The 16032-nt window shown below is 33.3% G+C and overlaps 1 non-coding gene across 1 annotated transcript; it reads right to left on the bottom strand.

Annotated features, from left to right (window-relative positions):
• Nucleotides 1-7734: 7734 nt before the first annotated feature.
• Nucleotides 7735-7807, bottom strand: TRNAW-CCA (transfer RNA tryptophan (anticodon CCA)). Its single transcript has one exon. It is a non-coding gene; the product is annotated as a tRNA-Trp (tRNA).
• Between the last annotated feature and the right edge of the window lie 8225 nt (nt 7808-16032).

Here is a 16032-nt window from a genome sequence, read left to right as displayed (position 1 = left end):
TCTTAAACAAATCCTTCCAGTCCTTGTACTTATTTCTTATTACCTTAAAAATGATAAGGTATACTCTTTAAAATATATTATACTATTGATGCAGTGGTCTTCTTCTTCCCAACTCTTATTTAGAAACAACTGATACATTTAATTGATATAGTAACATGTGATAAAATCTCATTTCACAATAAATGTTACTGATCAGAAAAAAGTTAATGTAAAAATAATGACATGGTTCTGAATTCATTTTTTTAAATATAAATAGGTTAGTCTATTCAATTTTGAAAATATACTTTGTAGTTAGCATTAGCACTGACCCACTAGTGGTCTAATTCTTCTCCCTTTGGGCACATGATGGGATGACACTTCCCCAACAACCTGAGGTCAGATATGGCCACATTACTTACTCTGGCAATGACTAGTAAATGTTAATAGTCTGTGGCATGTTCTGCCATAAGCTTTAAGATGGATTACATCCCTCTCCAATTCCCTCTTCCCTCTGCCAAGGTGACCATCAATGGTTCAGAGAGCAACTGCTTCATTTTTATGTGTTTCTGGTAAGCATAATGATGAACATGTAACAAGAATGAAAACTATGTTTAATCCTGTTATCTATCTTTGTTATCAAAGGAGAAAATGTGTGGCAATATTACTCATTCCATTCATTTATATTCATACTGAAATACATTTTTATACTGAAATAAAACATACCTACCAATTGTTGTAACAAAGTACCTGTGTCAGGACTAATGATTAAAGTGATACATTTGTACGTTCATGAAACGAAATCCCATTTATAACATGAAGGATAATAGATGACTTCAGTTACCCAGACCTTATAATTTGATTAAAGCTTAAAATGCACAAAATATTTATTCATTGATTCACTGGTTCAAAATATCATTAATTTTAAATAAACTAATATACGTGAAGTACTTACAACAGGACCTAGCATATATTAAAAACTATGAACATGTTAGCTGTTATTATTATTTTTTATTTGACAAATACTTGTTGAGCTCAATTTAATGTCAAATGTTATTCTAGGCGACAGAAATATAGCACAGAACAAAAAAATAGAAAAAATATGTTTTCCCTCATACAGCTTATATTCCTTGAGAACCAGACAGACAATTCAAACAGAAATGCCTTAGTTAAAATGATTATGAAACAAAATGAAGCAGGTGTGAGGACTGAGGAGTCTATAGTATAAAAGATGGCATTCAGTTTTAAGTAGTATAAAAGAGATGGCTTCACTGAGAAAGTAAAATTTGTACAGAATCTTAGAGAGTGGTCAAGTTAAGTAGGTCTCTGAGGAAAGAGCTTTCTAAGCATGTGAGCTCATAAGACTGAAGTCCATTATGTTGGAACATACCTGGTGATGCTGGGAAAAACAAGGTGCCCAGCACAACTGGCTTCTAGTGAGCAAGAGAGAAAATAGTGGTACAAGAATTGAAGATGAAACCCGAGGCTACTGTGGGTCAGAGCCTAGAGGGAATCCTAGGTTGTTTTAAAAATTTAGATTTAAATCTCTATGAGACAGGAAGTCATTAGGGGGTTGGAGCTGGGGAGTGTACTTCTGTGTCTTACATTTTGAAAATACCGCTCTAATTGTTTGTGTTGAGTAGAAGAGAATGGGGTAAAGGCCTAAGAGGAAGATGGGACTGAAGATGATTACAGTAGCCTGGACAAGGTGGTAACTATGGAGATGGTGAGAAGTGGTCAAGCTTTGGTATATTTTGAAGATACATCCAACAGTAGTTGCTGATGGGTTAAATGCAGAACATGAAAAAAAACAAAAGGAATCAAAGATAAAGTATCATTGGCTAAGATGGGAAAGACTATGAGAGGAAAACATTTGACAGAGAAATATCAGCTTGTCCTAACTGCTCTGCTTGATACCTTAATTATAGATGCGGTTTCACTGCCTGGATGAACAGAGCACGTTGTCTTGGCTAAAATGAACTTAAGCAAGGTCAGAAACAGGAAGCTACTGTGAACAACCTTCTTGATATGACACTCCCCTATCTCTCCAAGGTATCACCAGCCACCCAGGACAAGGCCATATCTGCTTGATCCCATTGCTAATCATCCTCTTTTTATGTTGATTCATCTCCTGCTGACATTAGATGCCACTTCCAAGTAGGAAACTTTCTTGAAGAGTGCTTTCTAAATTCATCTTCCACCTGGCTATTCAACCATAGTTTATTTTCCACCCTCCTTATAATAAAATAAATCCCAGATAAATCAAATATTTAACATAGGTGAATAAAACTAGTTATTTTGAAAATAAATATAACAGAATATTTTTATTAGCCTTGAATGTGGAAAGTATAGCAACATATAAAGGAAAGGAGAGGTAACATTGCATACAAAATTTCCTTAAAAAAAAAAATCTTTGTAACCTAAATGTCTGCTAGCCCAGTAGTCCCTCCAGCGTAAGAGCAGGTCTCTGCCCACTTCTGTGGTTAGTTATGAGGCTCTCCAAAGGGTCAAAACTGTACTCTGTGAACTGCAGTTTTATTTCATAGCTATTTATCCCTATGTACTTTCTACAACACACTGAATGGATTATTTGACTGCCACAACCCATTATGAGAATGATATTTATGCAATGGTTAGAATTTCTGATTGATCCCAAGTTTCTTTGAATCCTAGAGAAGGTATTTGCCACACTCTCCGCCACACATCTCTAATGCCCCCCTGGACATTTCTTATGCCCAGTTTTACAAAGAATCTTTGGAACTGTTCTGTCATATTTGATTCTAATTCCTCTATCTTTAGATGCTTCACTTCATTTTAAGGGAATTTGCGGGTGAGAAGAGTCATTTAAGACACTTCATTATTTTTTTAGGTTGATGTTATTGAAGTAAAGTTGATTTACAATATTATACTAGTTTCAGGTGTACAGCAGAGTGATTCAATATTGTTATAGACTATACATCTCTATCCTAATACATTCCAAAACACTTCCCATCTTTCAATGCTAAATATAAACAGATAAATAAGTTTCCTTGTTTATTAATTGAGGCAAACATATTTGCATGTGCAGTTTGCTTTTATACTGTAAGAGACATCCATAACTACCTGGATATAATGTCTTAGTGATTATTGTTAGTATTCTTATTTTGTACCTATCAATCCTATTGTATTATTATGGAAATGGCATGTGTTATCATATTCAAAACTACGTATTAACTAACTGAGCTGGGATTTGAACTGATAACTCTCTAATACCAAAGCATATGCACTCCAATTATAGCATGCTGCCAAAAACAAACGAAAAGAAACAATGAAATATCAACCTATTAATGAAATTGTAGAAGCAATTCATGTACACAAAGGAGAAACTACAGAAGTTCAATAAATATAAACAAAGGGCGTAGTCCTGTAGAATCCAAATGAATAGCTATGAAGATGCTCATAGAGGATATTTGCCCATTATCAAATTAGCTAATATTAACACCAAATTTTAGCAATATTGTGATGGAACAGGAATTCCAATACAGTGAAGAACAGAATGCAAAATAGTATTGATGTTTTAAGACAACTTAGCAATTTTTGTTAAAAGCCTTAAAATATTTTATGTTATTTGATCCAACAGTTCTACAGTTCCTGTTTTAGGAGTTTGATCTGTGGAAATAATTAGAACGATATCTACATAGGTATGTACAGACATGCCAATAACCACTTTGCAATAATATAAAAATAGGATTGATCAATGAAATGAAATCTAATTATATATATGATTTTTTTAATGGGAAGCCAAAAATGCTTAGTCACGCACATGTGATATTATGGTAACTGAGTCCCATAGGTATAAAATCTACTTTTGTTTTAAATCTGAGCCACAGCAGCTCTCCAAGTTGCCCGGCTTGCTGTATATTTGAGCAAAATTCTTTTGAGTTGAGATAATACTGCTTTCTTTTTTGGCTGCCAAGAAAATCACCAAACTTCAGTACTTTGGGGACTCATATGTATGTGTTACATATTTTAGAAATAAATCCTTACTGGATATTGTCTTGAACAAGAAAATTATTCCACATTCCAAAAGAACCTAGGAAAAATTGACTTGTTATTCATGAGGAGATCAAATACTTCTTGACTTTTTTTTTAAACTCTGCTGTCTATAATAAATTGTTTCTAAAATAAGACAAAAACCAATGTTAAGTGCATTCCTTTTTCTCCTGAAATGAATTAGAGAACTCTCCTGAAAACTATTTTTAGCAATCTTTAATTGCTTTTGCTCTTCTTTGCTGCCTGCAAGGTATCTAGTGATAACTTTTTACTGAATTAGCAGTTGCATTTTTAGCACTGTCATTGACACTGCTGATTAAAACCAGAAAGAATAGCCGTCACTTATTTCTGTAACTCAGAGACACTTGCCTCTGATGATTTTAACTCACATTGGACTGGTAGTTTTAAGTTGGTTTAATTATTGAAGACATGCTGTTTAGGAATCCAATATTTGTAAAAAGAATAGCATTTTTTACTGATAATGGTTTCTGAAAATATATTGAATAATCAATGAGCAAAAGATAACCTAGCAAGATAGCGAATATTGTTTCTGAAGAATAAAAATACATTTAAATAAAAAGATAAACTTTTAAATTAAATATTGTAAAATTCATAGACTACACAGATGTCCGTGTGTGTGTCTATATGTCTTAACAATTCCTATGTTAATTTACTTTGTAGACAACATAGGAGAAGTTTTCAGAATTCTTGTTCTGGTATCACATTCACCTAGATTTCAGTGTTGGCTTCTCTACTATCTAACTGATCTTGGATGACTTACTTAAACACTAAAAGCTTCAGTTTTCTGATCTAAAGTGTTCATATAATAAGACAACCTACATCAAATAGAATTTCTCAGGAACAAATTAGATAATTCCTATGTAGAGTACAGCAAACTTCCATAAAAATTTGCAGTGACTCATATGATCCAGCAATCTCACTCCTGGACATATATCAGGACAAAACTATAATTCAAAAAGATACATGCAACCCTATGTTCATAGCAGCACTATTCACAATAGCCAAGACATGGAAACAACCTAAATGGCCATTGATAGATGAATGGATAAAAAGATAGGTACATACATGCAATGGACTACTCAGCCATAAAAAGAATGAAATAATGCCATTTGCAGCAACATGGATTCAACTAGAGATTATCATACTAAGTGAAATAAGTCAGAAAGAAAAATACCATATCACTTATATGTGAAGTCTAAAACAAGGCACAAATGAACTTATCTACAAAACAGAAACAGACTCACAGACATAGAGAACAGACTTGTTGTTGCCAAAGGGGAGGGGAGTGGGGGAGGGGTGGACTGGGAGTTTGGGGTTAGAAGATGAAAACTATTACATTTAGAATGGATAAACAGCAAGGTCCTACTGTATAGCACAGGGAACTATATCCAATCTCCTGGGATAAACTATAATGGAAAAGAATATAGAAAAGAATGTATGCATGTGTATAACTGAGTCACTTTGTTGTACAGAAGAAATTAACACAACATTGTAAAACAACTATACTTCAATAAAAAAAAACTTTGCAATGGCTCAACACTTTGGATCTATGACGATGAAGATCAGTAATGATCATGAAGACTGGAAGGGGAAGAAGAAACATCAGGGGTTTACACAAGTATAAAAATCCTAACCTGCACCGAATAATATACACAAAGGTCCTAGAAAAAGGCCTTTCATAAAAAAGCCTCTGTTAGAGATCTTTTATTCACATATTTTTAAACACATAATTTGTTATATGCAAAAATATTATGTACTAATTGGTGGAATAGGAAAGAAATAAGATAATAATTTTTTTCAAGGGAATTTCAATAGTACACATAAAATTAATTATTAAAAAACAGCTTTATTGAGATATAATTCATATACCATAAAGTCCATCTTTTAAAGTGAGCAATTTAGTGTTTTCTAGTATACTCACAGTGTTATACATCCATCACCATTGTCTAATTCCAAGATATTTTCCTTACCACAGAAAGACTAGATATGAACCGTTATAAGGTCCCACCCATTGTAAGTCACTCCCAATATCTGCCTCCTGTCCCCTCAAGCCCCTGACAAACATTAACCTACTTTCTGTCTCTACAGATTTGTCTATTCTGGACACTTCATGTAAATGGTATTATACAATACATGATATCTTGTGTCTGGCTTCTTTTGCTTGACACAGTGTTATCAAGATTCATCTTTATCTTATCAATATCAATACTATATTTTCTATTGTGGCTTAATAATATTCCATTGTTGGGCTTCCCTGGTGGCGCAGTTGTTAAGAATCTGCCTGCTAGTGCAGGGAACACGGGTTCGAGCCCTGGTCCGGGAAGATCCCACATGCCATGGAGCAACTAAGCCCATGCACCACAACTACTGAAGCCCGTGAACCTAGAGCCCATGCTCCATAACAAGAGAAGCCACCACAATGAGAAGCCTGCACACCGCAAAGAAGAGTAGCCTCTGCTCACTGCAACTAGAGAAAGCCCATGAACAGCGACGAAGACCCAAAGCAGCCAAAAATAAAATAAATAAATTTACAAAAAATACATTCCATTGTATAGTTATACCACCTATTATTTATCCATTCGTTAGTTGATGGACATCTGCATTGTGTCTATTATTTGTCTATTATGAATAATGCTTCTATAAACATTTGTGTACATGTTTTTCTGTGGACATACATTTTCATTTCTCTTGGGTGTATACCTAGCAGTGGAATTGCTTGTTTATAGAGCAAATGTACATTGTAAGACATACTATCAATTCTAATTCAAATATCTAACCCCATATCTACTAATATTTTCTGAATTAAATAATTTACTTAATAAATAAAAAAATATTTATAGCCTATAATATCAATTACTACAATAACAGGAATCAAAACTACTACTATGAATGGGAAAAGATCTGTGTTCTTGAGGAGCTTGAAGTCCTATGTGTTGTAGAAGGACAGATGGTGAGGAGAAAAGTCCTTCAATAAAATAGTTTCTCTTTCCATAAAACAAAAATATTTCCTGTTCTAAAAATACCTTCAGATCTCTAAAAAATGCATATTAATTTAGAGAATTTTTCCTTAGATTGCAGGAGAAAAATGAATATATATTCATGATTCATATAAAAGTTATCATCATCATCATCACCATCACCATTGCTTTACAATTTGTCAAATGTTATTCATAAGAATCAAATAATGCAAAAGAAGTACAGAATTTCATAACACATACTGGAGAAACAAAGTTAAAGATGCTTTGGAATATCAAACCCCTCATATGGGGGTTCCATATGACCTCAAATTCAAGAATATTCTACATGTAGTCTATTCTTTTTTTTTTTTTTTTTTCCCTCTGAGGTGGTGGTCATCTATTCCCAGATACTTCCTGACTTATCAGTCTTCATCACACAATTCTGAAGGATACTTAAGGATTTTCTTACTTGCTGGTCAGTTAAACCTTTCTTTAACCTTAGATGTGGAGTGCTGATGGACATAGTCATACTTAATAGCTCTGGGCACAGTATTATCTATGGTCCTACAGGACCCTTCTCTGATCTGTCTCTCTGCTTTTTATTTATCCTCTTTGTCCTCATTTTTAAAAAATATTTATTTATTTATTTATTTATTTATTTTGGCTGCACCAGGTCTTAGTTGCGGTATGCGGGATCTTTAGTTGAGGCATGCGGGCTTCTTAGTTGCGGCATGCATGCAGGATCTAGTTCCCCAGCCAGGGATCGAACCTGGGCCCCCTGCATTGGAAGCGTGGAGTCTTACCCACTGGACCACCAGGGAAGTCCCTTTGTCCTCATTTATTACCTCATTAACTCCTCCCCATGGGCAATTATTTTGATGTGTTTAATGTTCATCTTTTTGCCTGTATTTTTCTTGACATTGTTTTTTGCTTTTTCGTGTATGTGTATTCTTAACTTTGCAGAAACGGTTTCTGTTACATATTTTATTCTGTTTCTTACTTTCTTTTCAATAAGCATTACGATTTTTAAAGAATTCATGTTGCTATTGTACATTTAGCCCATTGCTTCTAATTACTGCATAGCACTTACATAGATGACATACATCTACCATATCTTACCTGGTAATTTTCTTCTTTTTCACAGATACACTAACTCTTCATCAACACAATAGTATACACACATGACAGTAATGGCAACATACATTTCACCTTCCAGACCAGTGTGAAAATTTCTCTGGGATATATAGCTAGTCATGGAATAACCTGATTATGGTTTATACAGATATTTAATTTACCTAAGCAGTGCCAGATTACAAATGAAAATGGCTACACATCAGTCTAGCCTCAACCAGCAATCCATGAGGGATACTAGATAACCCAAACCCCATTCCTCACCAATTGACCTCATTCAGTTTTCTAATTTTTTTTCAGTCTAAGTGGTGTAAAGGGAAATCTCATTGTTTTTATGTGTATTTTTCTGGTAATTGGCACATATTTGCATATGTTTATTGCCTTTTGGGTTTTCTGCCACCTAAAATGCCTATTCATATTCTTATCAACAATAGTTTCTATATTCTTAAAAAGAAAACATTATACTACAAAGTCAGAACTGTTTATTCTTGTTTGTATTGATATCCAGAGGGATTCCCATACCACACTAGGATTGACTGTATTCCTTAGAAGTATTTAAGCATGAGTCCTTTTTGTAAAAGTTCAGTTCTGGCCCTGACATTTCAAATAAAATTTATATTAACATAATCAGAAGATAGTACCATAATCTATTAAATGATCACAGCTAGATACCTCAGTTTGGATTAAAATGAGCTTGGAGATTTTTACTGAGGAATTGAATTGATTGAGTCCATTTTCCCCTCATCATTTTATATGGAAACCTTGCTGAAAATAGTTATTACAAACTGATTCTGGAGACTGAAGTATATTAAAAATATTAGGTGTCAGAAAAAAGAAAAACATATTTCATCTGTTCTCCATTACTATAATCTTAACTTACTCCATGTATAGGACTATATTAATTTTAAAACTGTCTGTAATATAGTCCTGTATGCTATAGCTAATTTTGTTTAAACTGCAGATAAATGTTAAAGGGAATAATGAGCTTCTCTCATCTAATCCAATTCCCTTGCCCTCTATTACCAAAGAAATTTGTGTTGCTTTGTAATAATCTTTAAAAAATATAGAAATAAAAAAGTTTATCACTCATACATGTGCAAAGAGTTATCATAAATGGAAGACATTTTGAAGTCAGAAGTCTGAAATTAAGATGTTCTCAGGGCTGTAATCCCTCAGAAGTCTAGGAGAGATTATTCCTTGCCTCTTCCAGCTTGGTGGCCCCTGGCATTCCTTTACTTGCGGCTGCTAACTCCAATCTCTGCCTTCCTTCCTCTTCACATGTCTTTTTCCTCTGTGTTTCTTCTCAGCGTGTCTCTTATATGGATGCTTGTCTTTGGATTTAGGACCCATATGGATCATTGAGGATGATCTCATCTTGAGATCTTAATTTAACTGCATTTTAAAGATCATTTTTCACATTAAAGTTGCATTCATAGATTGCAAGCATTAGGTAGTGGAGATATATATATATATATAGAGAGAGAGAGAGACACCATTTCACTCACTGCAATTACTATATTAATCTCTAAGACTATGGATTTGTTTTATCTTTTAAAAAATGTTATGTAAATGCAAACACACTTTAGATACTCTTTTGTGAATGACTTTTTTCACTAGATTTTATATGCGCAAGTTTTTATCATGTTGCTTCATAGAGAATCAACATATTTGTTTTCATTGCTATGCAATGTTCAATTTTATGAAAATATCACAAATAATATATATACTCTTTTCTTAACAGACACTTGAGTTGTATCCAGATTTAGGGATATTATAAACATTATAGAAATGACCATTATCATTTTCTTAAACATACAATCACAGTTGTTTTTTCCTTCCAAAACCATATACGTCAATTCTTAAATTTTGGAATACTATGAGTTTGTTTATATTATTTACTGTTTCATTTGGTTTTCACTCATTTGTTATTGCTTGATACTATGCTTAGTTTTTGACTGAAAGACAGATATATTATAGATAAAGTTTTAAACGTAACTTGAGGCTATGTAATCTTTTTCCAGAGTTGGTTACATTTGATTCTTGATGGTAGGTAGGATAAATTATTCCAATGAGATATTGAGCTAATTCAAGTCTAAGAATTTTTTGTTTCTTTTCTTTACTATAAGTTTTAATATTTAGGTGTACCAGCTTTAAGTCTGAGGTGTTTACCAGACCATGTCTCCTTAGTGGACCTCGAAGACTAATATTAATTCTGCAACACACAAAATAACTCTGGAAATCTGCTCAGCTTCTCAATCTCTTGTCTGCTGTATTCTTCACAGCTGCACTGTCTCCCCAGTGCTTCATAGGGAAAGAATTGCATAATGTCCCGTTCACTCATATTTCTCACTTCTCTAAAATCTTGTCTCCTCAATTTAGTCCTGCCTTAGTAGGCCTTCAATGAATTTATATATGTCTGATTTTCAAGTTTTTTGTAAGTGGTTTGGTGGTTGACATTTTCATAACTAGAAGTCAGAAAACTTCCAGCAACTTTAAATCATAAAGCCGTCCCAATTCAGTAATTAGAATGTTCAAACCAAGATATTATTCAAAACACTGAACTTGATTTATCATTAACTGTTCTCCTTCTGAACAGCTTGGACCTGCTTCAGGCTGGAAGCCTGCTATGATGGGATGAGCTGGATTCCTCTGCTCTCCTCTTTCTTCCTGCTCATGGCATCCCTTGCTTGCTTGCTGCTGTTTAGATTCTGGCCAGAGGAGGGAGAGGTAGTAAAGGTAAATGTACATAGTTTGTTTATTTTCCATCGAGGAGTGGAGATGATGATTGTATTCCTTGACAACAAGAAATAACATAAAAATGAAGAAGAAAATAAGAAATACAAATCCCAAACTACTGGGAAATAAAAATTAGAAAAAAAAAAGCCAGCTTTAAAAAGACAATTTATACTATTAGTGATATTAATATCTTAGCAAACATGATATTTGAGAAAAATTTTACCCAATTCTTTTTTTTCCAGTGTTATTGAGAAATAAGTGACATATATCACCATATAAATTTATGGTGTACAGCATGAGGGTTTGATTTACATATATTGTGAAATGATTACAATAGGTTTAGTTAACATCCATCTTCTCATATAGATACAAGAAAGGAAAAGAAAAAAAAATTCTCCTTGTGATGAGAACTCTCAGGATCTACTCTCTTAACAACTTTCTTATATATCATAGAGCAGTGTTAATAGTCATCATATCGTACATTACATCCCTCATACTTATTTATCTTATAACTGGAATTTTGTCCGTTTTGACAAAAGCATGCTATTGATGTATCCATATGCAATGTTCAATTCTAAGTGCATACTGCTTTCCTAAGGGACCTTGTAAAATCTGCAACTGTGGCATCCAAAAGAGAGGTTTCCTGGGATCCTGTAGAGATAGATTTACAAATGCAGCCAAAGGACCTTCGATTAGAGGGGAGAGAGAGACTGAGAGAGAGAGAGAGAGAGCAAGGAGAAACATTACTTGTCATTGTTATCTCTTTGAGATGGGAAGAAAAATGCTACTTTTCTCATTTTTTTAAACAACCAACAATACAACCACAACAAAGAATATTCTTAAATTTCATAGCTTGTGGAACACAATTTAGATGTGAATTAAAATAGAAAAAATTAAGTAGTTGAATGTGTAATTTAACAGAACCTGTGGAAGAGACTTTTTTCTATCCACCAAAAATCTGTGCTCACTCTTTCACCATAGAGACATGTCTCTTAAAAGGGGCTGTACAATCACAGACTGTATTCCCATCCCTCTAGCGTATAGTGTGGTCCTGCAGTTACTTCTCAGCCTTAAAAGACAAGACACATTGATGAGCATGATTTCTAGGAGAAAGCTTTAGGAAAGCAGTGTTCCTACTCCATCCACTTTACTCCATTGCACCAGCTGGTAATCAAAAGAACTAAGGGTTGACCCATCCACAGCAAGAAACCTGGACTCCAGAAGCCTAATATGACAGAAAGGTGACTGCTTAGTTACAGCAGCCTTGAAATGTTATGTTGACAGAGATAAAAGTTCTTGTTTATAAACTGCTGATATTGAGAAGTTATTTGCTATAGAAGCATGCATTACAGTAACTAGCACAATATATAAAGCCTATTTGCTATGTAAATGTAATATTTTATTTTTATATATGTACAGAATATCTTACCTGATCCTTACAGACAAATATGTTTTGGGCTTCAGAACTTTTTAGATTTTGGAAGATTGTGTATTCTCTATAATAAGCAGCATTTACAAGGAAATCTGTGGAAGCATACTCAAATCAAAAACAATTGCTCTAGTAAAATATGTGAATATTCACACTAAGTAAAATAAAGATTGCAGTTTTATCATGTTCATGTCAAATTTTCCTACAAAGTGTGCTTTGGCTTCAAACGTATATAGATGTGGAGTTTTGGAATTTCAGTACAGGGAGTTGACCTTGGGTTCAATATTTTAATGAATGGTAATATCAATATATTGCCTCATTTTTTAAGTTTAAATATTATGTTAAAGGTAACTGTGGTAATTTTGGAGGGTAAATTTGTGCAATTGACATAACTCTATTTTCCAAAGTGCTTATGCATTAGCAAAATGTCAAGATCTATAAAAACTAAAACCCACAACCCTTTGAAAAATCATTGAATCTATGAGTTGTAAGATTCAGGACCTTTTGATGACTTCTTAGAAGCCAACCAGAAATGATTTAGCAAATCACAGTCCAGCAAAAACAAGCTCACCCTCTTACAAACACTGAGATGTTTCTCACCATATGTTTACGTTTGGATTTAAAAGTTTGTAAGAATATATTTATTGATGTTTATATTCTTCTGCTACCAACATTATTTTTAATGACATGGTAGTATAGGTTATACAATATAAGGTGCAAAATCCAGAGACTCAAAAACAAATGATTTCCCCTTAGTTAGAATTTATGTATGATAGGAAGGAGTAGAAATGATTCAAAAGGTTACATCCTAAGTACTTTTGCCTAATGGAAAGATCAAGCTAAGTAATGTGCTTTATGAGTTTGAGGTATCAAAGCTTGACAATGCTAAAACGTTTACATAACTCAGTTGTTGTTGAATATATATTGTTAAACTTGGATAAAATCATTTAAATATCATGTAATTACAGGCAATGCTTGAAATAGTTCGAAAAGCTTTTTTGTTTTTAATCTTCATATGGTTAAATGATTGAACATTGAAAAGTATGGTAAGGAAAAATCCAACGGCATTAGAAAAAATATCTTTTTATAGTTACACAATTAACCCTTAATTCATTCTATGAATTTGAATATAACAAAGTGTTAACTTTAAGCATTTTGCTAATAGAAAGACTAAGCATTATCAGCAATACATATTAAAAGCCATGAATAAGCATGAGACTATTTCATTACATAACAAACTGGGACTAATGTAGCACAGGACAAAAATAAAACAAGTTCTAGTTTATGGCCGGTGAAAGAAGAAAATCCAGAAATAAGCTTTCTAAATTTATTTAAGACCATTTTAAAACAGGAATTACCAACCTATTCCTACATTATATCTCCTATATTTTAAATATCTTTCTGTTCTAACAAGTTTCAACTTATTCTCCACATATTTTTGCTAAATGTCATTGCTTTTGAGAAACTAATTTTGGTTCCTACCATTGCGTAGTATTCTATTCCGATCCTGTCACCAAATCGAATTCCTTTCAACTTTCCAGATAATAACTAAGTTGGATTATACTTTTATCTCATTCCTGGATGCTTGGCAGTTTGAGCATTTGAAATATAATTCAGACAATGACTGCCTAATACTGGATATGGATGGATGGAGTATTAATACCTAGCCCTTTAATTTCTAGTCTGTTAAATATATCTCAAAATGGTATTAGATATTTTCTGCCTGATACTACTCTATATACTCATAGTAAGACTGCCATAATCTTCAGTCAGAATTTTTAAATAAAATAAAATTTTATGTAACTGCTAGTTGCTAGGTATATCATGATTTTGTAGGCCCTGCAACCTATTAGGAATATTTATATAATTTCCAAATTATTAGGAATATTTTTATTGTGGTATACTTATTTCAAAAATTATACTATATCACTGAACATAAGCAACATCATTTGTCTTATTATCAGACACAAGTAGTAGGAACATATTTGATTACTTGTTTTACTGTAGACAAACTAAGAAATTACATAGAAGAGTACTGATTTTTAAGAAATCATTTATATATGCATATTGATAATAAGTTATAAAATATATTTTTATATTTAACATTTATTTAGATATTTACCAACCAAAAATTAACCTAATCAGAAGCATACTTTCCTTTTCAGTTGGTGTTATCCGTACGGGTTCTACATACTAATATACTGTTGAATATATTATGAGTATTACTTTTCCATCTCAATTTTTTAAAAAATTTAATTTCTGACCTCTAATTATAGATATATTTTAGTCCAATTAAAATTTCTCTTTAAAACTGTAGTGATCTCCAACTATATAAGCAGATTTTCAAAACTTACTTGAGTTTTATGAATAGCTAATGTGAGAAACAAAAGGAAGTCCTTAATTTTGATTTAAATACTACATATACAAATATATTTAATTATTAACCTTACCTTACTAATATTGTAATACAAATATGACCAGCCCTTTCAAAGGCTGCTCTTCAGCTGTTTGGACAAGAAAGGTCCTTTTGCTTATATCTGCTACCTATTCTCTTATGTGGACATGCTGTCCTGATTTGTAAATAAGCAGATCAACATTCCTATTTTTATCTAAATGTCTTAAACTTTTTAACATGCTATTCGACCCTCATAGTTTTCTTTTCAGTGTAACACTGCAATTTTCATTTCTTTTTCTTTTCACAAAGACTTTATGTTTTAATTATAAACAAAGAAAAAAATGTATCTGTTTGGTATCAGAACCTAGCTGGCCTACTTCAATGCTTTGAGAGCAAATGTTTCATGAACTCATATACAAATCATTATGTTGAAGAAAACCAGGCTGAACATCTGAGAGCTATTTCTAAAATCTATTGGTTTTGAACTATTAGAGCCCATCTAATTAAAGTTTTAGTTAAATGTAAATGATTAAGAAATATTCATTTTAATTTAATCTGCTTTTCAAGATTAGTAGGGCACATTTATTTTTAAATGAAAATGTTGAATGAAATTGTTCATAGCAACATTACTCATAATCACAATAAAAGCTAGTTCTTATATTATGCATCAAAGCTAACTCTTATATTGTACGTCCTTCCTAGGAAGTCAAAGATTATAGAGGCAATATCTTCCTATTCCTTCTAGGTTTTTAATTAAATTAAAATAGGCTACAGATTTAAGCAAAATCAGAAACACAATTTCTGGACTTAATGATGAGAAACACAAAATCTATAACATTTTGACAAAGTCTCTTTAATCTCTTAAATCAGGGGCCCCCCACCCCTGGTCCGTGGACTGGCACTGGTCCCCAGCTTGTTAGGAACGGGGCCGCACAGCAGGAGGTGAGCGGCGGGCGAGCGAGTGAAGCTTCATCTGCTGCTCCCCATGGCTCCCCATCACTTGCATTACCTCCTGAACCATCGCCCCCATCGCTCACATTACCACCTGAACAAACCCCACCCTACCCGCCCTGCCCACTCCACCCGTGGAAAAACTGTCTTCCACGAAACTGGTCCCTAGTGCCGAAAAGGTTGGGGACCGCTGTCTTAAATAGCTTTTTCATTACCTTTTCTTTTAGCTCTTTTGTCTATCACTTGGTTTTCAAAACACAAAGGTAGGAAGAGATAGGTAAAGCTAAAAGTCATTTTTTCCCCTTTCCAAGAGTTTTTATTCCTTCTGACTCCATCGTTCCTTATCCTCATTTTAATCACTTTTTGTGGATGTTGTGTGGGATGTCCCCACATTATAAAGACAG

This window comes from Eschrichtius robustus, chromosome 2 (assembly GCF_028021215.1).
Source record: "Eschrichtius robustus isolate mEscRob2 chromosome 2, mEscRob2.pri, whole genome shotgun sequence".
NCBI lineage: Eukaryota > Metazoa > Chordata > Mammalia > Artiodactyla > Eschrichtiidae > Eschrichtius > Eschrichtius robustus.
The sequence above is the reverse complement of the archived record's forward strand: the minus strand, read 5'-3'. Positions and strand labels throughout refer to the sequence as shown.